Below are 27,601 nucleotides of genomic sequence, written 5' to 3'. Positions count from 1 at the left end.
CCTGCCAAGGAGGTAAACAGGAAAGGAGGGCAGACATAGCTTTGCCCAGAGATCTCTAGATGCTATAACAGCATATTCCTGAGTACAAGCAAGGGTATGAATAACAGCAGTACTTAACAGCAACTAAAACTTGGGCTACAGGGACCTAGGGAGGAGTACCTTGAAAAAGAATATGTCACTTCTGACACGCTAGAGGTTAGAAATGGATGGTCTAATGGTCTATCCCAGAAGTAAAAACCTGTAATAGCTAAATCCAAAATGTCAAGCAAATACCTATCCATCAATTATGTATTATGAAACACTCCAGCAAGGCGCACGATGGTTCTGTAGATGAAAACACACAAAAGTTCAGGGACTTGTTGCAGGCAACAGAGGAAATCGCTGGCCTCCAAGTAACCCAGAAGATTACAGTTCCCCATATTCTATACACATTCTTCATTTGCTTTGCCCCTTGTTCAGGCTGCCTGACAGTATTTCTGTTTTGTTTTTAAGCCACTCAACATACGTATCACCAAGATCTTATCAATTAAAAATGAAAAAAAAAAAAACCAGCCAGTGAAGCAAGAAAGGCAGGTAGGTGCTGCTGGATCCCTGGCTTTGGGAACCTTCCAGGGGGAAGCACAGCTACACAGATTTCTTCCTACTTACATTGGTACAGCTGCTAAAGGAATTGGCTGCGTTTGTGCCATGTTATAAGGTCCCTCTGAGAGGGGGAAAGACAGGTCAACGGTATCGTTTAATTTGGATTCAATAGGTACCAAAGAGAGCGGCCCTAGTTGGAACTGATTCATTCTTGGGGGCTGAGTTACGGTCACCATTATTTCAGCCCCCTGGAGAGCTCAGCAGGCCAGAATACAAATTAAAAGAATATAAATAGCATGGAGTGAGGTTTTGTTACCATCTCTGTGGCAGCACTACACTGACCTGCATTCAGGTTTTGCCACAAATCTGAAACTCAGCCCAAGCCTCCAGCAAAGTTCATGGCAGTGTCAGTACAACCTCAGCAAGGGCTGTGAGTCGGGATAACCCCTCGCTTTCTCTCACGGTGCCAGAGAAGTATTTACGACTTCAACTCAAAGCCAGACGTAAATGGATGATTTTGCTCAGCCTTAGCCTAAGGCCTGACACCCTCTCCAAGTATTCAGAGCAGCAATTCTGCATGCCCCAGGGGAGGAGAGATAGTGTGCAGACCAGAACCAGTAAGCAAATGCAAACTTCAAACCTTCCCTTCAAGTCTTCCATGAAAACAAAACATTCCTCTTACCCTGCTTAGTGATAAGCAGTAGAGCAGCACGATCCACCAGAAAAGATTTAACTTTTTTCTTTTTCTGTTTGGGCCTCCAGTTCCAAATCAAAATGTTATCATGGAGTAAATTCTGCAGAATGAAGACATTAGTCCTGGCTCACAGCCCCACTGCCCCAGGTGGTATAAATTCAAGTAGGCAGAACAACACTTTCACTCCCAAAATCTCACAATTTCCATATAGAACAAGTGACATCTGACAGAAAGATACCAAATAAGCTATAATGACCAGCCCCACCCTTTGCAAAAGAGTCATTTTTCACTACAGGGTTCTTCACGTTCCCATCTCATTCCAATTATGGCAGTATAGCAGGCATGCATTCATTGTAACGAATCCACCAACTTCTAGCAAAGAAGAGAGAAAAAGCAATGTCTGGATCACTTCAAACTCTCCAAGGCAACAGCCAAGCCTACGTACCTTTCAAGAACGACAAATGCCAAACCGACCGCTCAATGTGATGTTTCCCATACAGAGAGGTTTCTTGCCCTCAGTCCTCCCCTTCAAAGTTTTTCATAAGTGCTGTGAAAAGTGACTGGTCTGAACAAAGGAATCCTTCACAACTATCAGGAAGCCTTTAGAACAGGCTGATGTTAAATGTCATGTTTTATGCTGCTATCTCGTGGACCACAAGGAAGAATGGAGCTCATGTCAGAATCAGCACTTGTTTTTCCTTCTGCGGAGATACACACTTCAGCATGACAGCTTCTCTCAAAAGACACATTTCTTGAGAATGATAGCAATATGAAGAATGCTTTGAGAATTCTCCCCCCCCCCTTTAATTACAGAGTTTTAATATAATGCTTGTGGTAATAAGAACAGATTATTCCACCAATGTTTGCCTTGAGCAGGGCTTAGCACACAAAAGCTCTCCCCAAAACCCAGGGGGTTCAGAAAACCAACCTGCTGTGAGCAAGCAGAGTTGGCAAGATCTGTCTCCAAGAAAATTTGCAGGAATAATGGTCTCTCATCTCTACAGAGGTCCTTTAATCAGAACACAATCACCAGGCAGCTGCAAGATGACCCATCTCTGCTCAATACCACACATGCTATGGAAGACATCAGAATCCCCCAATTCTCTGCCACTAGTTGCCTTGATCCTCACCAGCACCCAAGAGCCCTGTGCCTGCATGCTCCGTCTCTGCCCTTCCCCCAGACTGCTGCTCTCCCACCTTGCAGGAAGGCCCGGTGACTAAAGGAACGGTTTGCAAACACAGCCAGACTCGCGGCTCTGCCCGCAGGCGTTCACCAGCACGTTTTAGGAGACGGTTCGCACAGATGGCAGCAGGTTGCTGGAAAACTGTTTAATCCTCCTCCATGTGCTTTGAAGACAGCATTATGCTCAGAGCAGGCAGCACTGCCTTGATCCACTGTACCAAACCACGGGTTTAACAGCATAGGTCTGATTAGACACCAGCAGCTTGTCCTGAAAAATCAGTGCCAAGGCATTTTTCCTACACATCCGTTAGTACTAAACACTAAAAACAAACAGAACCCCCCCAGATTTCTTCCAGGCAGATCCTCCAGTTGCTACACCTGGCCACAAACACCTGCAAACAGTCTGCCATGAAAAGAGTGCTGGAAAGCAGCACCATGAGGAAGCAGTTAAGACTGAACAAAGTACTGTGTCATGAACCCTGGACATCTCTTAATAACCATCTGGAAACAGCTCAGCTCAATTCATTTCTATTTTTATTTTTTATTTAACAAAACAGCCTTCCTACCCTTAAAGTCAATGGACCCAGCTAAGACAAAGACATACACTAGACACACAGATGACTCAGACCAGATAAGCTTGCTTAAGGACACACGTATAGGAGTGCATCTGGCTGAGCTTCTCTCCTAGAGATTGCACCCAAAAACCCTTTCTACAGATCAGCACAATTGCTGAACAAAAATGTCAAATGACAAAGAAGAAAACAGAGCAAAGGCTAAACTAAAAGCACTTCTTAAGAAGAAAGCCATTTTCTGTCTCGAGTCGGACTTGATCCTGCCATCAGCTGTTCTTAGTGAAGCATCTATGTAGAGTTTAGAAACGGGCACAAACACCTGTATCCTGCTACTCTGGGCTCCTAGATTGCCTGGAGAGCATGCAGGAAGCTGTCTCAAATACCCTGGCGATGCACCTTTGATGCTAAGTATCCTCTCCAATTTCTCGTCTCTTTAGTTAAAAGTGCTTTGGTTTGGGCTCAGTGTAGCTTTGATACTTATACTGAGATCTTCCTGTCTTGTAGCCAGCAGTAGCAAATTTTAATGCTACCATCCAGTACCTCTGCTCACAAGTAGCACCCACAGATCATCTCTTCCACTGCAACATCCATTCTTTATTGGAAGCTTCTAGTATTTTCCTGTTGATGGTCTGGGACACAGCCAGACCACAGAGATTAATTTAATCATTTGATTTTCATGATTAATTATTTTCTGATAAGCATCTTCCCCCTCTCCCCCACCCCCCCCCCCCCCCACACACACCTTTTGCAAGAGTAGTTATTGCCTAGCCCTGCTTGCAATTCATCACATCAAATCTTATTTCTCATATCACGCTCTGATGAGCTGAGGACAAAGTCACGAATGAGCATCGCCTGGCTGTGAATTACCTCAGCATGTTGACAGCCATTGAGATGGAGAACTGACAGCCTGGCCTGAAATTAGCTCCAGAGTCAGCCTATTGCCCCAGAAAGGCATCTAGTGCCACAAGGAGACATTCACATGCAACTCCTTGTCACATGAGCTGGTTGTCCTGACCCACTTGTCTGTTAGTCACTGGTGAAAGGGCAATGAAAAGAAAAACACCATTCCCCTGTTCTCTAAATGAAATCCTTTCCTTTCTCTTTCCATTCTCAGGGACCCCCATGCTACTTCACCCTTCTCACAGTGCTGTCTCTTCAGATTGCCACCCAACCCCGTTGAAAAAAAAAAGAAATTACCAGCAGGGATTATAAAGCAGACAGTGGTAGCCACAAACAACCTAATTTTCCCCAGAGGCAGGCAGTGTATGCTTTTTGTTGTTCAGAGCCATCTGCAAGGAACTGGATATTTGCAAATAAAAGGAGATTAGGACAAGGCATTAATCCAGCGTCTGCTGCTCATTCATGCTGTCCCCTGAAAGAGAGCCCAGACAGAACATTTAAGTCGTAACATTCAGTTCTGAGCTGCTGGTAAATTAAAAGAAGAAGAAGATAATTAAGAGACACCAAGTTGGGTTGCTACTTTCAATACCAACTAAGCCCCAGGAGGGCAGTAAGAGGAGGAGCTGCAAGGAAAGTAACGATGCAGCCTTTGGGACAGGCAGCTCCCGTTGGCTGTACCCACATGTGGATCCAGCAGAGAAACAACACCGCCAGGAGGACGGTGGGAGCAGAAATAGAGCTTGTGGAAATACTTTACCCCAGAAAGGCCCAACTTCTTGAAGCCTATTGAAATATACAGACCAGGGCTGTCACTCCTGGAGCACTTATACTCAGCAGTTATCCCACTGTACTGTGGGGGTGGGAGGACGTGGCAGAAAATGGCATCCTTGCCTTTTATGCTATGATCTGTAAACCACAGTCTGAGAGAACAAAGGCATTAAGTTCGCTTTTACATTTTATCTGTGTTTCCTTCAGATGCACAGTAACTGTCAGTATTGCCAGTGCCGCTTTTCCCAAATTAATTAATTAACAATAAACTAATCTTGGTGAAAGCATCCAGTTCAGAATCACAGATAAAGAACATCCGTCTCTGCACCTCGCCTGTTTTTCCACCAGCAGCCATTTTCACAAGGAATTATGCCTGACAGAGCTGATGAGGGATCCTCATTGCTGAGATTTGGGGTTTTCTACCTTTCAAATGGAGTTGGGACGCTCATCGTTCAGAGGCACAGCATGTGTGGTACCCCATGTGTCTCTCACCTCAGGAACAGGGAGCACATTTTGCATTACCAACAGCGACTGTTGGCCACTGGTGTCTGCTGCCTTCTGCTCAATGTTCTTCCAGCTTCATTGTTTACTTTACAATGAAAAAGAGCACTTCATTAGAGACTCTTCTCACACCCTCCGAATAGCATAGATGAGCCAACAAATGTTTTCATCTGCCCTGGTCTCCTTGCTGTACCTTGAACAGCATGTCTTTAGCAGATAGTAACAAGTCAGCCCAGTAAGCACTACCTTACAATGTCTTCACATCTTCTAGATACAAAAGCTATATGGAGGTGGACTTACTACAGCCCAACACGGCCACATTCTCCGAGGCAGAGGCTGGATGGGCCAGCTGCAGCTCCTGAAGAAGTAGAACACAAAACACTGTTTTTCACCTTCCTTCTCTCCAAGTGTTTCTGAAACCAGTCCAGGCATCACTCAACACAAGCAGTGTTTTGGTATCCATATGGCATTCAACCCTTGTACTGTCATGCCATTAGTTTAAAACCTTTTTACGGTCAGTTCCTCGATCAATAAAATGCAGAAACATGACTGGAGAAAGGAATTAGCATCTGTAATCCCATGATTACATAAATCCCTCTGGTCAATCAGTTATTAATGGTTGTTATATTTATTGGGGTTTATAGCAGGCCTACAAACCTGAGCCTTCAGAAGTAGACACTGAAGGAGACACTGTAAAAAAGCTATTCGATTACTGACTCCTCGCAGCATGTGCTGACAGAATACAAATTTGGCTCGCTCTCCCTCCTCTTAGCAAGCCTGCTAATGAGCTTGCCAATTAAGAGCCAATCTGAAGACCTTGGAGGGGAAGTTGTTAAGAACATGAACTCCCAGGCCTCCAAGGAGCAGCTGCGGGACCAGTGATGAGGGCCACCTCCACCCCTCATCTCACGCAGCTCACTCCTCTCACCCAGGAAATACAAACTCCTTTCACATATGCACTGTATGGCACGGCCCCTGAAAATAAACACATGCCAAGGCACAGCAAAACCTCCCCTGAGTCTTGACATTGCAGAGTGCTTACTAGGTCAAATGCTGGAAACACTGGGAAAGTGAACAAGCTTTAAAATGATAATAAAATCATCACTAATTACACATCATCACATCTATCTAATTATTTTTGGGATACGTTTTGCATTTTTGGATATGTGTGTTTCTATTTAAGGAAACGAGGACAGTTTGGGCAAGGGAATTTGTGCTCCCAACTCCCTTTGGGTACTTCTGTGCACGTAGCCACCCTCACATCAGCAATTAACTTCATACACTTTATGAAACAAAAGACAAAAGGATAAATATTGTGCCAATTCCAAGGACTACAACCAGCACACTTTGCCCTTGACGTCCCCCCAGCAACTGCACATAGAGTCTGAATGCTCTTGGGATACTCACGTTGTCTAAGAGATGTCAGGAACAGAATGAGAGCATGACTCCTGCTCTAGGTTCTCTTCCAGATTTATCAGTCCCCCATTTATTTCATCACACCACACAATGAGAAACCCTCTGGAAATAACCTTTAGCAGAAAGCACTGTTACCAAAATAAAGAAATGCCATCGTTTTTGTGAAACCATATCCTTCTGCTGAAACTAATTATGAGAAAGCTGTTGCTTAATGAAAGTTTGCTTTAATATGACTTATGCTATTCATAAGTTTGCTTTGGACAGCATCCAGCTTTTTAAAATTAAATATTAGCAGTCTGTTAGCCTATCAAACAAACCTAAGCACGTCAGGTTAGTATTTTAACGGTGTTTTTTTCTTTTCTTCTCTTCCCAGTCTTAGCTTTGGCTTCCTAATTGACTTGCTGCTTTAAAGTCAGTAAACTCAGAAGTCTGAGGAGAAGATGTCACACCTTAATGGTTTAGGAGTGCACACTTTGTCTGGGTGATTGATGGATCAAACGTGTGCCGAGGAATGCCGCAATGTTTCTTTCATCATTTCAGCTTCTCGTGGGGATGGGAGCTGGACTATCGCAAAACCTCTTTGCTGCTAGCAACAATAATCAAATTATCTCATTCATTATAAATGTAAAACGCATCTTACTGTCCCGAAGCGATGTTATTGAACTGACATTACTGCACGAGCACTGACAAAGGTATACGTGTGAATTTATCACCTACGATGCCGCTGAGTATGTGTGCCGGGTCTAGCGCTCAGGCATGCTGGGCTCTCTCTGGCTCATTACGCTCCTCTCTGGTTATTGCCAGCTCCAACCTGTTTGGCAAATGAGATGTGGAAGAGCTGCTCCGACACCGTGGTGACATGTCTTTCAGAAATGCATGCAGTAAGTGGGTAACATTCATAGCTGAATGGTAAGGGGAGACTGACACGTTAATCAAGGGCTGCACATCTGACAAGAGACACAAATGTAGACAGAGAGCACTTATTAAAGCAATATTTAAAATTTTCAGAGTTCTTTTCTACTGTAATTATTTACATTCAGTGCTGCCCAACAGAGTGAAGGACTGCACCATTTCTGATCTGGAGATGAGGGCTGAAAGGCAGAAAAGGTTTTAAAGTGATTATTCTAGGCTACACACAGATTCGCCTGCTTGTATCAGATTTGCTGGGCTTCTGACTGCAAGCTTTGCCAGTGGGATGTGAAAGTCAGGCAAGTTCCTCAAAGCGCTGACATCCCATTTATTAAAGGTTTTACATATAGAGCTTAGTTAACAAATTCGCTGACAGTGCACAAGCCAGAATAAAAGCCTGCTCTTTCTCAGGAGCAGGGATGTGCTCCCAAATTAAATATGAACGAAAATGGCATTGCAGCTTGCTGGAGTCAGGTAAGGGGGCTGACATGAATATAAGCATAATTAGGGTAAATTTGCTGAATGAGTCCCAGGAAGAGAGGACTGCAAGAAATCCCTTGGGACATTGGAGTCCAATCCACTCAAGCGTAAGCAATCAGAGAAAGAATGAGGCACGAGGGATCAAGAGTACTGCCAATACCCTTGGGCCCTGAAATAGTAGAGGATTTGTTAAATCCTGGGGAGCGGCCCTGACTCTGTTAAGCAAAGGAGGATAAAGCAAAGCCCCTGTGGTGATGGCAAGTCTGGAGGGGTGGGAGCAGCCCTTCTGATCCCAGACCTGGGGAGTACAGCTCAAGATGGTGAGCAGGACTCAACAGCATCCGAAACACAGCCAAGCAGCTGCCAGTGCCTGCCATGCACCATGGCATGTGGTTTTCAAAAGGACTCAACTCACGTTTCAGTCCCTGCACAAAGTGGCCTTTATTGAAGTTGGTCTGGCATTTGACCTCACTTGTCAGCCTTACAGCTCTTTCTGAGTCTCAGTTCGTACACCTGTGAGCCTAAAGGACGATGCCAAGTGCTTTAGCCCACCAAATTCTCCCCATCTTCCCTCATACAACTCCATCACAGTGCTTAGCCTGCCTAGGTTCTCCATCTCTTCTTCTAACCATCCTGGTGCTTCCTCCTTCCTCCTCATGCTCTGGCAGGGATGCTGAATGCTGATGAGACAATACTTGATCCATCTTCAAGCACTTATTTTCGGGCAATTAACTTGGCATCATAGAAGCACTTAAGAAACCTGGCTTTCCGGAGTGGGAGACAACTGACTAAAAAGCTAAGCAAGGTAGTAAATTACTGCCAAATGGCTAAAAAAGAACAGGAAAGGGGGGGGGGGGGGGGGGTGTGGAGAAGAATTAAAAAGAAAAAGAAAGAAAAAAAGCTAACACTTTGATAGAAGACATTTGCAGACTGAGTCTGAGATTCAACAACAAATCCAACCTAACCCGTTGAGCAGCCATTTGCAGGAGTTAAATACCAGCCACTATCAATTGTGCCTATAATAATTCCGCTTTGCCATTCAAGGGTGGATGCTTCTTTTCTGACATCTCCTGATTGTGTGTCATCAATTCATTCTTGCAACAGTTAGCTCAGGCAAATGATCTATCTAGATAGGTCCCATTATTCTAATGTTCATAGGCCTACCAATCACTACTGGACTTCATCATTAACTATCTCTGCCACAAAACCTCTTGCTTTCTTCCAGTGGTGATAATTCACACATTATCAACACTGTACTTATTGACCAAGACCTAATTTCAATTCAGAGAAGCAGAACCAGAAGCAAATAATTCCATGAAGCAAATTCCCAATTGTTTTCCATGGTCTTATTTTCCTGTCCCTAAAATGACACTTTCAAGACGCATTTGCTTTCCACACCCTGGAGGCCAACCCCAGGGCTAGCTGTGCCACCTAGGAGGACCACATGAGCAAAGCCAACCTGAAAGCCACAGAGCAGCCTGTCCCCACTGCACACCAGGCTGTTCCCTCCTATCTCATTAATAAAGATGTTGAAGAACACCTTTATCAACAATGTAGATAAAGGGACCCAGTTCTTCAACAAGTTTACTAATGATGCCAAGCTGAGTAGTGCACTTGAAACAATAGAAGGAAGGGATGCCGCTCAAAGGGACTCTGTTCAAAGGGGCCTGGACAGACTAGAAAAGTGGGCACATGAGAACTTATACTTAGATCAAGGCAACCTCAAGTATGTGCAAACACTAGGAGAAAATTCATTGGGAGCAGCCCTACAGAAAAGGACCTGGGGGTCATGGTAGACAAAAAATTTAACATGAGCCAGCAGCATGCACTTGCAGCCCAGAAGGCCAACAGTAACCTGGGCTGCATCAAAAAAGGGATGAGGGCAAGCAGGGAGAGGAAGATGATTGTCCCCATCTACTCTGCCTTCATAAAGCCCTACCTAGAGTATTGTGTCCAGGCCTGTGGAGCTGCTGGCATGGGTCTAGAGGAGGGCCATTAAGATGATCAGAGAGCTGGAACAACTCTCCTATGGAAACAGGCTGAAGGAGCTGGGCTTGTTCAGTATAGAGAAGAGAATGCTCCAGGGAGATCTATTTCCTGACTTCTAATATTTACAAGGAGATTACATAAAGGAGAGAAATCAACTTTTTATATAGTTAACGATAGGATAAGGGGTAACGGTTTTAAAGTAAGAGAAGGGAGATTTAGTTTAGATGTCAAGAGGAAGTTTTCTGGTGAAAGGGTAGTGAGACACTGACACGGGCTGCCCAAGGAGGCTGTGGATGCCCCATCTCTGGAGGTGTTCAAGGCCAGGTTGGATGGGGCCTTGGGCAGATTGATCTAGCAGTCAGCCACCCCACCTGTGGCATGAAGGTTGGAACTAGATGATCTTTGAGGTCCCTTCCAATCCAAGTCATCTTGAACTTAAAATCCCCTGATCCGTTCCATGGCTTTGGCAGAAGTAGAGATGATCTGGAAATCAGAAGCATGTCAGTTTTGCAGGTAGAGCTCCAAAACTAAACTTAATAAATTCTAGCTACCTTCCACTGTTTAATATGACTCTCTTTGCAGACACCTACAGGCACAAGAAGCCTACACACATCTGCATTATAAAGAGTCTCTTAAGAAAAACAAAAGTTCTTCAGCTTAAAATGTGCTTTGCTCTGTGCTGCAGTTCACTTGCATGCAGTTTCTCCTGTCAGCCTTTCCAGATCCCTCTTCATCCTATCAATGAATGATGTCAGAGATGGAGCTCCAGTACAGCATCATGCAGACACGAGCATCAGGGCTGCCTTCAGAAACAAAGAGGTAGGAACAGACAGACACGGAAAGAAATTCCTACACTCTTCTAGGTTTGCAAAACTGGCAAACTTGAAGCATTTCCTTTTCCCTGACTGAACTGACATAACAACGCGAAACCAACGCATAAAAATCCACAAAGCGCACACAGAAATATAAGCTTGCCATCCTCCTATGCACCTATTTACACAAAGAAACAGGGATTTCAAACAGCCAGTAAGCCTTATGCTACAATTTATGACTTATTCCCATTAACTATTCAGTGTTATAAATCAAGCCCTCTATGTTCTGATACTTTATATAAATAAATCATGGCTCGTGCACAATAGCATCCTACTCGCATACATCTGCATTGTTCCCTCAAAATAAATGTATATAGAAAAAAACAGTTTATTTCATGCAATACTATCCATGATGTCCTCTTCTAAGAGAGTTTAAAGGGAACAAGATCTAAGAATGAAGGCAGGCAGTACCTTTAAGAAAAAAAAGTCTTCAGGAGAGAATGGACAAGGAAGGTATACAGGCCATTCTAGAGCACAGTGGGTAGCTCAAAATCACAACAGTTCTGCTACTTGCACTCAGGCTCTGCAAGAGATGGAGTCAAAAAGCCCTTCTTTCCCCATCTGGTCCTTTTAACTCTACAGACATCCTATTGCTAACTGGAAGGAGCTGGTATTGCTCCAGAGACACAACAGGGATGACTTGAGAAAGAGAATCTGGCTTACTATTTTCACACACACACAAAAAAAAAAAAAAAGAGGGGGGAGGGGGGTGTAGCTGCGACACTCGCATTAAGGTTGAATTCTCAGTTGCACACTAAATAGCAGAACTGCATTCAGGAGGGTTCGTTTCATCCCTTGGCCCTCCCCCTCCTACCTCCAGCTCCACCACACAGGCCTGCACACACTGGGCTTCAGGACAGCAAAGCATGACATGGGGCACTAGAAGCTGCCCCAGTCCTTCTTCCCAGGACCAGTAGTTCTACTGCCATAAGCCCTTTCATGATCTTGGAAGCATGGTCAGTGTTGATCCTTCAGTTTTCTTTGTTTTCTCACCCTCTTGGGCATGCCCTCATCCTTTCAGTTAGATGAGAATGCTGCACACTCCAACCACAAGAGAAACAAAATCTGCTTCCACCCAAATATCTTCACTCAAACAGCCATCCTGGTTTAGATGAAAAGCCTAGATGTGCTGTTATCTTCAAACTTCACTCACAGAGGATGACAAACCCAGAGTGTTGGGACAGAGCAACCATTTAGCCACAGCCTTCAGTATATTCTCCCAGATTTGAGCAATTCAAGACCTGAAATGAGGCAATGCTCAGTGCTGTACACAGGTCCTTCCCAACCAACGGTTTTCATTAGTGCTAAACCAGCTGCAAAAATATTTGTCAGTGCTTCATTAATGCCAAATGAGCCCTGCAAGTATGCATGTTTTGTTAAGAGATCACGAAGTACTTGAAAGGTAGGAGGTTTTTGTTGTTGTTAGTTTGCTTTCTTTCCTTCCCTATTTTAGATATTATTACATATATACATATATATATTTGGTCTTATTTCCCCTCCCATAAAGTTCAAAAGCTGGTAGCAATTTACAGTAATTTACAATTTAAAAGGTATGCACATACATATGTGCCTGTGCACGCAAACAAGCCAGAAAAGTCGGCAAGTCTCTTTTAGGGAATGAAATTCCATTGCAGGATTCTGGACACAGTCCTCAAAAGTCAAAAAGGGTTATTTACTGGCTAATCCTAATGACAGCCCCAGGCTAAATATATCATACAGGCAAAATGTTTTTTTCAGAAAGATCACAGCAATCATTACATACCACTATTACCAAAATCATGCTTGGAAACGTAGAAGCCTCCATGCCCCAGGGTCTCAGGTAGCACCTGCCAATAGACCAGAGGTCCTCATGCACCAACTCTACCTTACTCCTACCCCAGATGGTCTTCACGATCATGAACAGGATGGAAATCACAACACAAACTCTAATAGAATATCAAAAGAAAGAGCACGCCACTCATGGTTCTATGATCTTCTGGCTTGGCAAACTCTTCCACATCAGATCCATGGGGATTATAATGGACATCCCCACTCGGTTTGGGATTTGCAAGTCTCTGGACCTGAAAAAACAGACTCATGGGCTGTATGAGTACTGTCGATTGGCCTGCCTAGCTTTTAAATTTCATGAGCCCTGAAATGAACAACTAACTCATAGAGATTGTAAAATGTAACACTTTGCTACAGCACTTTGTCAGCTCGATAAAACTTGAAATGAGGGGCTCATGGAGTATTGCAATATCCACTGGAGGTGTCATCTGCAGACAACAAACTTGGACTCCAGCACATTGCACCGTCTCTGAATCGGCATGCGCTGGGAGGAGCCCACCATAACCAGTAAAGAGATTACAGTCTGTAAACACTTGCAACATCAGCAGAAAAAAAAATAATAACCATCATTATGTTTGTGTATTCCTTGCATAATGCCAAGTGACCTCGCAAGCTCACCAAAGTGCATGCTGAGATGACACAGAGGCAGATAATAAGGCTTTTGCCTTCTTCTGAAATGCCGATGCTAACAGGAAAAAAACCACAGCCCACCAGAGTCTGGCACCCAAACCCTACGATTGGTTTCACTTATTCGTGCTCAGTGAGTAAAATGGTGATAGATTGATGTACACTTAAATAGACTCAGGGCCTTTGTGAATTTTAAAACACTTTTAACATATCGAAGAATACTTTCTGAAAAGACTTCAAATCCTCTACCAGAGTTCTCCTTTTCTCAAGCTATTTCCTCATTCAAGAGAGAAACTGGTCAAAACTCCAAAGGAAAAATAACCTATTGCCCTCTCCTTCCTCCAGGAATTGCTCTGGGAAAGAGAAAATAATAATTTATATTTAATTACTTTCGTGGCCTTCTTAAAAGCTTCCTCCAAGGTTTTCTATTCAGTGCATAGTATTCAAAGCTGCACACATGAAACTCCCAAGAGTATAGCAAGACTTCTAATCGCACCACTTAAACCAGCTCCCTACCAAGGACCCATGCCAAAAGCAGGTTTGAAGCTTTCAGAGCAAGGATATTTTGATGGATGCTGGAACAGCAATAAGAAAAACGCAACAGAAGAAACACACAGTGTTTCTATACAATATGACAAGCTAGTGTCTAAACCATCACCCAGGTACAATATAGAGCTTTGTTTTTAATATCATTGCTTTCATGCCTCTTGGAAGTTTTCAAAATATTGCTTATTTTACATCTTTGCAGAACAGGCAGACTGGGGTTGTTCACATCTCTGTAAACACACACATTTTAACAGATCATGAGTCTACATAGCTCAGAGGTGTCAAACAGAAAAAATAGACTGCATCATAATGATGCTCAAGTAAGGAAAGAATTTAATTATGCAGACTACTCCAGTGCCTTGGACGCTGCTTTTAAAGGAGTGAAAGTGTCATAACTCAGAGGTATTTAATCTAATGAAAAACTACGATTGTTCATGCTGTTTCCAATATATTACAATAAAAGAAGATGGGTTGAGATTTTTCCCTTCAAGAAGAAAGCCCAGGAAATTACATCCCATACAATCCTCTCCACATCTTTTTTGTCAGCAAATCCTATAAACCCACAAAATGCCAGGAATTAAATGCTAAGGTTGGCAGTCTGTCACTGACATATGCTCTTACCATTTTTTCCCCCACTGAGTCCCGAGACAGGGTTGCAGTCGCAGCCTCAGCATAGAATTTCTTAGTATCAGTTAGTCTTTGCTGATTTTCATCCTCTTTCCTTCTTCCCTTTCCTTTCTTTAATCAACGTGATTTACTTCACTGTTCTACAAGCCAGTTTTTCAGGAGTTCTTCAGAAATATAAAACAATGAAACTTGCAGGGACTCAGGACCCTTGATCCCCATAGCAGCACGCACTAAAGCAGGATCATCAGCTTCCAGCACAACATGCAAAGGCCCTGTAATACACTGCCATGACAAAATAGTTTCTTCCCTTTGTGAAACCCTCACTGAAAGCTGTCCAAACTTTATTTATGGTTTTGAGTGTTGCTTTATTTATTGCTGAAATTCTCCTGTTCAGAAGAGAGTGAGATTGAGTAACTTATTAGGAATGTTCCTGGGGAATGGGAGAAAGGGAGAAATGAGATCATTCATAACTCCAGAAACATTTACAGCTTTTATGCAAAATTTAGTATTGAAGTACTATCAACAACAAAAAAATAACAGTAATAACCACAACCTCAAACTGGTAGTCTGCCAAGCTACAGGTGGGATTTGTAAGAGGGAAAGGATTTCAGATTTCTTGTTTGGAGAAAAGAAGAAAGCATGACTTCTGGGACGATGCAATACTTGAAGTAGATATATTTACACAATATGTGGGAAGTGTGAACAGATGCTACCTAGGAGGCCTCCCTCACGACAGCATCTTCAGAACACAAGGCTTGGCTTTTAAGAAACAAAAAATAATTAAAGGAAAAGTGTTTTTCTATTGGAAACATTGGTTTCTATGGACTTTCAGATGCGTTTATTAATAGCTTTTCCAGTACTTAATAGAAATTATTATTATTGCAGCCTTCTTAGCTGCATCAGCACTTTGTGGCATAGAGGTGGTGATGCCAACACACATGGACTTCCTTTGAGTGCTGAATGACATTAAATGCAGTTTCTCCAGTAGTAGGTACCATTGCTTTCATTGAAATCTCTACCCTTACTGGTTGCTCCTTATGACTGCAAACAGCCCAGACACTGCAGTTCCCAAAGCAGTGATTAGCAGTTTTTTTGCTTCAATGTAGGCTTTCAAACTTGTGGTAGGGGAGGCCTTCTCTTTCCAAGACAGCCCAGGATAAGAGAGGCAAAATGAGTCTCACCTGACAGCACACCAGCAGAGATAGCAATGGGAGGATTAGGAAAAGAAAAGCAACATGTGACCACCTGAACTTCTGTTTAGTTCATTATAAAGCAAGGCCTGCACTGCTAATGATAAAGAAATGGTATCATGATTTGTTTAGTTACAGCTACAGACATCATCATTTTGCAGAGAACTGGCAGCTCCCAAATACTTGTCTTCCAGAGAGTTCAGTTAAATATAACCTTCTCTGCCTGAGCCAGGAATAAAATCTATCCCATTTAATACGATATCAGCTAAATCTGAAGAGTTAACAGTCAAAGAGCCACATATTGATTATGCCACTTGCATTCCAATGAAAATGACTCGGAAATAGCACCCAGATTCCCAATATTTTCCCTGACGCCATTACCTTCTTCTATCAAGTTTCCTAATACCCTGTTTATTTTAATTGTAACATGGAATACTCACAGACATATTTCCAGACCCCACTCAGACATTTATCAACAAATACACAAATACAACTGTATTCTCACACATACACATGCTCATTCTTACACATTCACTTCCCTTTGGTAGTCTTAGGGTAGAGAACACAAGGAGACTGTATCTGTTTCAGAGGTTCAAACCAGCAATGAAATTGAGTATGCAATGTTGTTTTCAGGCTGTCAGCTAGACAAGAGCTACCCTAAGCTGCTGATGGGAATATAGTCACTCAAGCTGTTCCACTCAAAAATAAATAAATAAATAAAGTGTGATCTGCACATACACAAATACCATACACTACTAAAATGGCTGGTTAGACAACCTGCCAAGTCTCTTCTATTGCTTCACAGTGATTTAGCTTCCTACCCCGAGGGCTTGGAGGTAGATAGACAGGCAGTCTGAAGACTTTCCCCTAGCTCATTAAAAATATCAATCAGGGGAGCTCTCTTCTGAAGCTGAGTGAGCAGCAGCCATGTTAAAGGAATCAAAAGGACTTCACATCAGCGTTCATGTGGCATCTGTCCTTGCGCAGTGCCAATGCAAATGCTTGTTCCTCATAACTAACTTTTTATTGGAAAGATATTTTCCTCCACCTTATGTCACCATGGAAAAATTATGGGAAAAAAAAAATAGTATGACAGGATGGTCACAAATCAGGCTTTTACTTGATACAGGCACTTTAATTGAGCTTTGTCCAAAAATAACCCAAATTAACATGTTGTTCTTCCAAATACTTTTAAGATGGCTGTAGATACAGAGTGTGCTGGGCTGGACTATGTAGAGGGGGGAAAAAAGAAAAGAAAAATAAAACACACAGCGAAGTTCTATGGTCTATGAACTCTCAGCTACAAAGGAGCAGTTTTTGACAGCTGAAATTTTCTTGTATGTGGTACAACTCTCTGGAGTAATGAACAGCAAAGATTAGAAAAACAACAACAACAACCAAAAACCCTCAAAGAAATCTTTTAATATGTTCATGAAAACACCTAAGGGATGAGGGACAGCAAACACTCCTATCCATCTCTTTCAACAGACTGTCAGTAATGAGATGCCCTGAGTGCTTGCTCACTGTTCCACAAATGGCTCTACCAAATGCAGACCAAGAACCACACTTGTACCAAAGACAGCAAAAAAAGCAGTCTAAAAATCCCTGTTAGGACCATCACAGCACCCAAACAGCAGCAGATGAGGAATCCAGTGATTTCAGCTCTGCACAAAGATGAACAACTCTTTCCCTGAACAGGGCTTAAGCTCAATAGGTGGATAAAACTCCTTTAGTTCTGATCCTATTTCTCCGCAGTGTCTGGTCATCTTCCAAGCAGCAAGAAAAAGCAGCTCTGCTAACATTTACTACTTTTTTTCATCTTGTTTCAGTATCAAAAGGAATTCAAGTGCAACATAACTCCTCACAATCACCTTTGTCAGGCACACTACCAGAGCATTATTTCACCTCCTGCAAGGAGGTTCAGAATTTCTAATGCAAACCTTAGTAGCACATTCTAAATTTTCCCCTACAAAAAGCCATTTAGTCCATTACCGGGATGAAGTGGATCTGCATTTCCTGCTTGTTTGGCTACATTTCTCCATCCCCCTGCCCATTTTTAGAAAGGAAAGCAGGAGGGATGGGAGAAACCAGTGAATTTCATATTTTTTGACCAGCTTAGCAGCCTGATTGTACAATGCACAAGTAGGGCGGCTCAAATTTGAGGCATTTAATTGAAAAAAGAAGTCAACGCTTCCTAGAATTAGCGTCAATTAGTCTGCAAACAGATCGGTATGACTAAGGCTGGTCTCAAGCGTAATTTTTCTGTCTTCACTAGTCCCATAAACAGCCTTCACCTTTCTATACTGAAAACTGTCAGGTGAGAGATCATCAACACAGAACGTCAATCCTGCACAGACATATTATAGGGAAAAATGAACTGCAAAGGAAACAGTGTGTAAGGACATCATATGTTAACCATTCAAAAGAGGTATTAAACTCCAGTAACTACGTGTTGGCTGAAAAGGCTGATTTCAAGATGTATCTAATGACCAGCAAGAGCTTCACTGGGTCAGATGTCCCATGATTACAGAAACACAAGCCTGCCCCCATGGTCTGCTCTCTTTCTTCACAATGAAAGAGAACTAAAGTCTTATCTTGAGAGAATAAGAAAGTGTGGCATCCTTCCACATTCAGCTTCCTCCTCCCTCTGCTCTTCACAGAAAACTTCCTTTCCCATGGCCTACCACATCACCGATCAGAAGTTAAGCAACCTCAGTGCAGTTCTTAACTTATCTCTTAACTTTCTCTCTGTAGCAGGCTATGGATGTGGAACAACGCTTATGTTCTTAATGCAACATTCTAACTTATTTCAGCCAGAGCTCCAAGAAAAACTGCAGAAAAGCCAGAGGAGAAACTGATAAAAGAAACTTTCTCCTCCCTTTTCTCCCTTGAGCCAAAGTACGGCAACATAATGTGTTCCAGAAACGCTCCAATTCTGCATTACAAGACATCGAAATTTTTGAATTCTTTGTTGAACACACTCAGCTCATACAATGTTAGAAGTCACAGGCACGGCACAAGTCAAACCAGAACGCACGAGCAGCACAGCAAAAGCGCTGTGTTTTCAGCCACTAAGTCCAACTTACTCCTTTAATGCCATTAAAAGAAAATTAAAAAAAAAAATGTTTGGAAATGTGCATGGATTTTGACTTTGGTTTGGCACGGGGATAGCAGCCTAATTTCTGGTTGTTTGAGCAATACGTTCCCAAGATTCAGGCTCATTCCAAACATCACGTTGCCTCAGTTTTTCAGCTTATACAACTTTGACTCAGTACATAGATCCAGCTCTCAGCAAACAGATGCTGGAGGCTGGGGATTGATCTCAGCTTGCAACCAGCCCCAAAGCCCCTTTGGGAAACACCACGAGGAAAGCTGAGTGGGTGTTAGGGAACAGCACACCTGAATGACTGTGGCTGACATCTGGCTCATAACGCCATGTAAAAGCTCCTTGCTGCTTTGATTTAAAAAGCTCCTATTTTGGGATCCTTAAAAGAATTAAAAGCACGGGGAGAGGAATGAAACACCATTTGTAGGGTTTTAAGAACTAATGCGTTTCCTCCATAATCGTTTTCAGCTCTCTCTTGACTTCAATGGGACTGGAGTTTAAAGACAAACACAAGTTACTCATAATTCACTTGGAAAGCCCCAAAGAGGAGTGATTTTAAACACATGCATTAACTAAGAAATAAAACATTAATTTGCTCTGCTTGGGAAGCCCAGCAGACATGAACTGCAGGAGAGGATTCAGGGAAAAGAGAGCATGAAAGCTACTGCTGCTCTGCAATGACGGGATGAAGAGAAACTCAGTCTTTTAAGAGTAATCAGGTGCTTAAAACAACTGCTTGTTCACTTTGAGTATAATCTTCTCATTTGTGAGAGCCTCCACCAATGGCCACCAACCAGATTTTGTCTCACCTTGGAAACTAAGCACAGCTGGGTCTGGTCACTGCTTGAATGGTAGAATAAATACATGGACCCTGAGCAGGGGTGGACCACTGAATCACTGCTGGACAATCATGCTTTTTCAACCATGGAAATGCTGAGCATAGTTTCACAGTGAGGTTTCCACAGCAGCCAGAGACTGGAAGAGAAATACTCAATAGCAAGTACACACTGAGTCCCTAAGTCAGTCTCCTGCTCACAAATCACGCAACTCATACTGAGGCACCTGCTCATTTCAGAACATAAAAACAAGATACTGACTTGCTTAACGTGCAAAAATTAAGCTGCTCCAAAATTAATTATAAACATTCGCCTCACTTAGCTAAAATCTATTTGGCACAACAGTCAAGAGTCAGATTAAACTTCCAGTCTGTCCAGCTCATTTCTCCGACTTGATAAGTTAATACCTTGTCATATTACAGGTGATGTGCTCTCCTCATTCTACTTTGCATAACATTAATTGCTGATCTTCCTCAGTGCCTTGGTTTGGGGCAAAATGACCTACATACATGTTTGCTAACTTACAGTACAATGCAGAAGCCAAAGCCAAGTCTTCTCACATAGAATAAGCATGCAAAGTTGTGCTAAGATTTCATTTTTTAATGCATCTTTTTACTCTTCTCCCTCTAACCTTGTTAAACAAGGATAACTCTCCTTTCACCTTTGGTCCATCTTATATACTTAAGAGATGTACATTTTTCAAGATGAGAATGGTGTTGAACTATATGCCTAAAACAATGATGCCCTCACTTTCACCCTCACAAAGTAAACACTACCTATTCCACTTAGACATCACTTTCATTAGAAAAAGATATTTAATACACCACTATAAACAGTATATCACACATTGAAGTTGAATAAAGGAAATTTCAAAAGATGGCTTGCCTACACTGAGAAATAGCATTGTGTTAGTTCATGATAACACCTTCAGATCGGCTTCTCAGATGATATCGCCTGGCACTACTACTTGAACTTTTTTTCATGAGATTTGCACAAATTTACATCAGACACAGACCTCCTTCTCAGTGTTTAAGGGCTGAAAGAACAGTCACCTTCTGAAGGTACAGTACATAGGGACATATGGCAGAGTCCAAACAAAACTGACCCATCCCTCCTCTCCCCAGAAAAATTTATTACATAATTTTAAATACTTTTCAAGACATAAGCTTTATCTGAAGTACATAAACCAAAACAATAAAAGAGGAACTCCTATGATTCTGATAAGAGTGCTGCATCTTGAAAGAAGAAAATGCTACGGAAAAACTTGGTGCTACAGGAGAGGATCAAGCTGGCACAGGTTTTATGGTCACTGGCCAACATGTGGGGTGACTGCTGTAAGCAGGCACCATCTAGAAAGCACCCCCTTCTAATAGACTCAGCAAAACCCCATTTGGTGGAATCAAGTGCTGACTTACGGTATACTATTTGCATCTCTTTGCCACTCATAAGCATGCATACAACTTCCTATTTCCTTCCAAATACAAGTGCAAGATGGCACAGGCGGGTGGGGGAGCGTCATAGTCACTATCTTTGATTCCTGTTAAACAGGAGAAAACACATCTCACTCTCTCCTATGAAAAAGAAACTGTTGTAGACAACAGAATTTTTCCTCAAATAAATGAGTATGAGTCCCATTTGAGAAATTTTGCAGCATAAAAATGTTGTTGATATCCCCTGCTTTCAAAAATATGTTTATGCACTTCTTGCAAGCAGTACAGACTTCAGCCTGAGGGTCAAAATTAAGGACAGGGAAGGCCTGACATGTAGAGGCAGAGAGCTACAAGATTTCCTACCGCCATTTCAAAACAGCTTGATCAAGTTGTTGACAGCACTGCCCATGGTCCTCTCCAACCCAAGCCATCCTATGATTTCCCCATGGCTTTCAAGTCATAATGGCTTTTCACAGGCAGTGGCAGAATACTCCCCAAAACCAGGAAAGGCCTGCCCTGTGCGGAACAACAGTCATTGCCGTGGATGTTCACGTTACTTAACACAGCCACGCTTTCTTTTCCCTTTGGCAAAATTGCTTAAATGCTTGTGGAACTGTACACTTTGAATCATGCTAGATTGATAGTCACAGGGAAAAAATATCATGCCTTTTTCTTTCCTTACGCTAACTTACAAGTCATAAAAAATAATAAATTCAGACTTACGTCCTGATAAACAAAACCGCAGCAGAGCACGGCATAATTCCTCCTCTTCTGCTGCCGTCTCCCTCAGCTTTCTTAATTCATGCCATATTTAATCTACGTGTAGGAAGTCTACATTTGTTTCTAATAACAGAAGGAAAGTAATGAGTTGTCAAGGAACAGTTTCCTTAGGCCAGAGACTTCAAAGGTGAGTCTGGCAGCTTGTCCCGCATTTATTGTTTGCATCAACCTTCAGATTTTCTAAAGAGCAACTGCCCATTTAAAATAATTATAAGCCACAACTTAACCCTGATCAGCACATGAATGTATGATAAAACACACCAGCATCCAAGTCTCGGTGTCAGCCGTGTATCACAGAACACGTAGCTCCAGATGCTAGATTAAAACAATAAGTACAAGCTGAAAATGAGCAAATAATTCTTTCGGCTAATGCACAATGGCCATGCTACTTAATGCAACAGCGACGTTAAATGAAAGTATGGACTACATTATCTCAACGCATGAGCTGCAGCAACAGCTACTTCTGCTGTGCCTATTGGCTATATCTATCCTGGAGAAAGAGACAGAAACTCCAATAAAAAGGTAATTCCACCAAGGAATTATTTCTCCTCAACTGTTCTTTTAGTCAAACTTCTGAATAACAGCCGAATTAGAAGAACTGGGACCATATAAGGGAGGAAAAAAACTAAAAAGGAAAAAAATGCCACCCTGCTTATCTTCTAGCAAGCTGCTCCATACAGGGTCCTTTGGCACCAAGCCTTGCTGCTTCTGAAGCCAGTGCAAGGGTTTGTGTAGGGTGCTGCAGAAGGGAAGCACTGCCCTGTCCCTTGAATGGCAATGCTGCACAATGCTGGGCAATGCCATTCCTTCACTTAAATGGCACCTCTTCTGCACAGTCCCTGCTGGATTCAGAAGAGCATTTCCATTTGTATACCTCTGGTCCTGCCAAGAACATGGGGTTGGCAATTAGCAGAACGAGGGCATCAGCAAGCATTTTTGTAGGGCTCTTCAACACTAAGCATGTATCTCGCATATAACAAACACACAACTATTCCAGTAAGCGGACTAACTCCAAACACAACCTGCCACTTCTCTGTGGAAAAAAACACCTCTGCCTATCACTGCTGGCACTGTTGATGCCAGTTGGTAACAAGAAGGAAGGAGAAGCCCTTAAAAAAGGATCAGGAAAGCAGATAATAAACATTAGGATTCAGGTTCAATACTAAAAAATCGAAGCACAAAAAAGGTAATACCTCAGCATCAACAAGCACAATATAAAACCTGCAAGCTCCAGGTTGAGCAAATGGTGAGAGAGTTCTAGTTGTTAACCAGGCAGACCATTTGTATACCAACAGCACCATTACTAAGCAAGTAATGTACCTTCTAATTAATACCATCCTTTATGCGTGCGTGTGTGTGTGTATTTATAAACACATACACACTTCACTGTTTATCATCTTTCAGCACACACTCTGAGTCAGCAGATAGAGGGAAGTATGTTTAAGCAGTGTTTAAAATGACACCCTTTACAAATGAAACCATCTAAATCCGGTGTTGGAGAATTAATGAGCTTCTCATGTAAATCACGCATAATTTACAGTGGAATTTGTCCTTGTGCCAGCAGCCACTTGCACTGCATAGTAATGAAGGCAGGGCTTTGGAGACATGGAGCTACCCGCAGCCCACTTGTGCTTTGCCTCTGCTTTTCCCTGAGTAACCAAAACACTGTGAACCCTTTCAAAGAGCAATAACACGAGGCAGCAAGTAACACAGCCTTCATCTCTCGTTTCTCATTTCCACCCCTGGCTGAGGAACATTACAAACATCCCTAGCTCTCATTTATTTTAAAAACCTATCTGTTCCAGCACTGGGTTGCAAAGCTGAAAGTTAGGACTCACCATCCCACGCTGGGAAAGCCCGATAAGCTGCCGCACATCAGCCAGCGTCCCGGTAGGATGGAAAGGGGCTGAATGTCTCATCCTGCACAGCTGGGCCACAGCTGAGAGCCGTAACACCACAACACCTCCACACCAGGGCATGGTGCAGGGTTAGGTCTGGGGCTGGACCCAGCACTTGCTCCTGGTCACTGAGCTTTCCCTTCTCTCCATGGGGCTGCAGCCCACGCGTGCTGCACAGCTGCTGGGATGGACGTGCTGGGTCAGCAGCACGGGGCATGCACAAAGACAGCTAGCTACCCTTCCCTCCCAAAGCCATGGATATAAACCTCTCTATCACCTCCACAGCCTCTTCTAAACATATTTACAAGGGCTCCCCTGTCTGTCCCTTTCTGTTATTACAAAGCATTAGTATTTGATGCCTGGGTGATACAAAAAGGCATTCACCTATCATTTCCTATTGCTCTGCTTAGTAACCTCATTAATAAACTCCCTGAAAGCTGAGGCAAAGGAAGCCCACACTATAAAACCTGGGGGATCACACTGTCGCATTGTGTGAGGCAGTGAGACTGTGCAGGAGGAAGCAATAAAAACCAGAGTTTGAGTTTTTCAAACAAAGGGCACATTCTGTACAAGCAGGCTCCCTGCTCCCAGCAGCAGCAACTGCAGGGCAGGGGAGCAGCAGGTGGAGGTGTACACCATTAATAGAAGGACAACAACAGCAGAAAAAAAGCAACACAGCACAAAGCACATTCCCAGGGACATTAATATACCCAGAGGTTCAAGTGGAGCCAGAATATTACATCAGTTGTCTGCTAAAATAATGATATTTTCCCCTTTCATTATTATTTTGAAAACCCGATGGTGAACAGATTTTCAACACAAGTACAACTATTCTGACATTTCCTGTATTTTTTCCCTCACTGAACCAGTCCTGTAAAACCTCTGGGACTTTTGGTAGTGAACTCTGGCCCTGTGGGAATGGAAGGGGTCGTGATCTGCACCTCATTCTGCACAGCAAACTTGGCATGAGCTGATGTACACTTCAGAGACATCCAGTCTATCATCATCATCAGGTGTCATTAAAACTCTAAGGACATTGCTCAGGCAGATAAAAGAGCTGAGGTCCCAGGCTCTGCATCCCTGAAGAGCTCCCTGGTGGTCCTCTTTCTGGCATCACCAACAAGAGTGCAGCGAGGAGCAGCAACCTGAAAGGTCTTGTGATGAGCACTGCTGAAAGCAACAATTTCAAGGCCAGCACTAAGTCATCCTGCATCACCATTTGTAGGGTTTTAAGAGCTAATGTGTTTCCTCCATAATCGTTTTCAGCTCTCTCTTGGCTTCAATGGGACCAGAGTTTAAAAACAAACAAGTTACTCATAATTTACTTGGAAAGTGAATTTCTTCCAACCACCATCAAAAACCAAGGATTTCCTTAGTTACACTATTTTGCAAAAGGTATCTCACAGACTAGCAGCAGGATGTTCAGTCAATCCCTCTGGGTGTAGAGTCCCATGCTTGTCTGCAATATTCATTAAATAAATATATACATATATATAGATAGAAGTAATGGCTTCTTTGTCTATATATATAGATAGAAATAATAGCTTCTTTGTCTGTGGGTGGTCAGAAAACAATGAGTTAAAGCTCTAAGCAGCCTTGACTTCTCATTCACTTATCTCAGTGGTCATTAATCGGTCATTAATGGTGGAGATAGAGGCCCCTAATGCTTCCCTAAAATGCCGCACTGCCTGCACATCTCCACAAGGTCCTACTGCAATGAGGCATTCACAGCAGATAATAACAATGCAATCATGTGTCATCTATATGCAGGCGTTCCTCCATAAAGCAAAGCCAAAAGACAACAGATCCTGGTAGGACAGCGCAGCACCTGCCTCCCTCCTTCACTTTGCAGCCTCTCCTCTGGACCTGGCAGCTCATCTCTACACATAAGCAAAATTAATTCCCACTCTTGTATTCCTCCTAATGAAGCTTCTCAGAGCAGCCCAGAATTACAAACATTTACATAATGACTTAATTTTTAGAATTAATTAGGACTTTCTAAGAAGTCTTTCCACCACCGAAGCCTTGCACCAAGCCAAGTGCTTTGCGCTTCTCTCTAACAAAGGCAAGGGAGCTTCCTTCCCATTTCACAAAGCAGAAAACACTCAACTGGCGTGAAACACCATCAAATTACAAGCACTGCAACTGCAAAAGAAAATTAATTACCTTGAAGTTAAGGTTTGGCAGAAGTTCCACCACATTTAAATCAAACAAAAAGAAATAAATATAAGTCCCCACCACTTAGCAACAATTACATTGGTTTAAGATAAAAAAGCAATCCTTCTCCAGCACCCCCCTCCTAGTTTGGGGGTAAATTTTCAGCTCATTTCCTAAGGCAATAAGAGCAATACAACCATCCTTTTTCAGCCTCTCTATTTGTCTTCCCACCCTGTACCTCTGAACCCAGTGGTTGCTTTCAATCATGTTTGAAGGAAGGGCAGAAAGACAAATTGATTTTTCATGATTTGTGAGTGCAGGCAGCTGGAGAGAAGCAGCGATGCCAATCAGCCCACTGCCGAGGGAAAGGCAGGTAACATTCAGCTGCTGGATGCAACTTAGAAGTAGATGGGTGACTAATTAGTAGACACAAGCTAAAAATTAAAAGCTAGCATTTTGTTCAAAATTGAAAACAGAGCTTAACAAACCAGGAGTTATGCTACGCTGCACACGAGATCTCAGGATGAAACCAGCTTTAGTGACGTAATGCAACCCAGAAACCAAACTCAGCGATGGAAAACAATGCCCACGGCTCCCTAAGAATCAGAGCTCTTCCCCTCTACGCACTCACAGTTTGGTTCCTCTTTCTGCGGCCTCAGTGAGAGCCATCCTGCCACATTTGTTTTCGTTCAGCGCGTTGCCCTGAAGATATCCTTTCTGCACCTTGTTGCTCTGACCACATCCCACTTCCATGTTTTTCTTTCGCGGTCACTTCTACTTCACACATCCAGAATAAACACTGTGCTTTTTTTTTTTTCATGGCTTCTCTCCAACTTGAGCATCACCTCTCACACGCTATGGAGACATACTTCTACTCTGCCACTAATAACAACTTTTTCCTCTAAATTACCCTATTTGAAAAACAAACATACTTTCTCCTTGGTTGGCATGCACTGAAGAGCCATGTGCTGCTGAAAACCTCTGTGGCCCTTCCCTAAAGCTCTGCCATGCAACAATGCAGACTATGGATCCCACATCTAACTTTCAGATTCCACAGGCATATCCATGTGCTGAGAAGGGCATAAAATGCACCCCCTGGCATTACATGTCCAATCAGACTAGCACATATCAGGCCGCCCTACCTGCAGCTAGAGTCCATCTGTACACACCTGTGCAGCACCCAGCACATCCAGCCCCACACCACTGCTGGGACTTCCCAATGTTATGGAACTGGATGACATTGGGATATCGATAGCAACATGCTCTGCTGTTTGCATGGCAGCACATAACATCAGCAAGCTTTACATCCTCCTTCAGCTCGTCCCTAGCAATCTCTACACAGTGTCTTTGGAGGAGTCTCAGAAATCCTGATTTCCCTTAAAATCACTGAGGATGCAGGAGCAGAAAGGGAACTCCAGGGGATAGGCGTATGGAGCTGGCTGATGCCCCTCGTGCCTCACAGTCCTCACCCTTCTCTCCAACACACTCATACATCCTTGCCCTGTTCCAGATAGGCCATACGTTTTTAAGGGCAGGGATGAAACACACAAAGAAGTTCTGACAAATTCTGTGTCAATTTTGAAGGAATTACAAGACATGTAAAACAAAACATTGGGTTCAATGTACTTCAAAGTTCCTTAGGCTCCTTTGAATGCAATGCAAAGAAGTAGATTTAAAAGAAATAAATAAATAACCAGGCAGTTAGACATTA

At 42.9% G+C, this 27,601-nt stretch overlaps 1 protein-coding gene across 41 annotated transcripts in view; it reads right to left on the bottom strand.

Moving 5' to 3' along the window:
- ADGRL3 (adhesion G protein-coupled receptor L3) overlaps positions 1–27,601 on the bottom strand; it is a 475,677-nt gene that overhangs the window by 326,513 nt on the left and 121,563 nt on the right. The gene's annotated exons all lie outside the window — the stretch shown is intronic.

The sequence above is a fragment of the Coturnix japonica genome, chromosome 4 (assembly GCF_054131305.1).
Source record: "Coturnix japonica strain WE chromosome 4, WE-NBRP24, whole genome shotgun sequence".
NCBI classification, from domain to species: Eukaryota; Metazoa; Chordata; class Aves; order Galliformes; family Phasianidae; genus Coturnix; species Coturnix japonica.
Note: the sequence above shows the minus strand (reverse complement) of the source record. Positions and strands in the feature narration are given on the sequence as shown.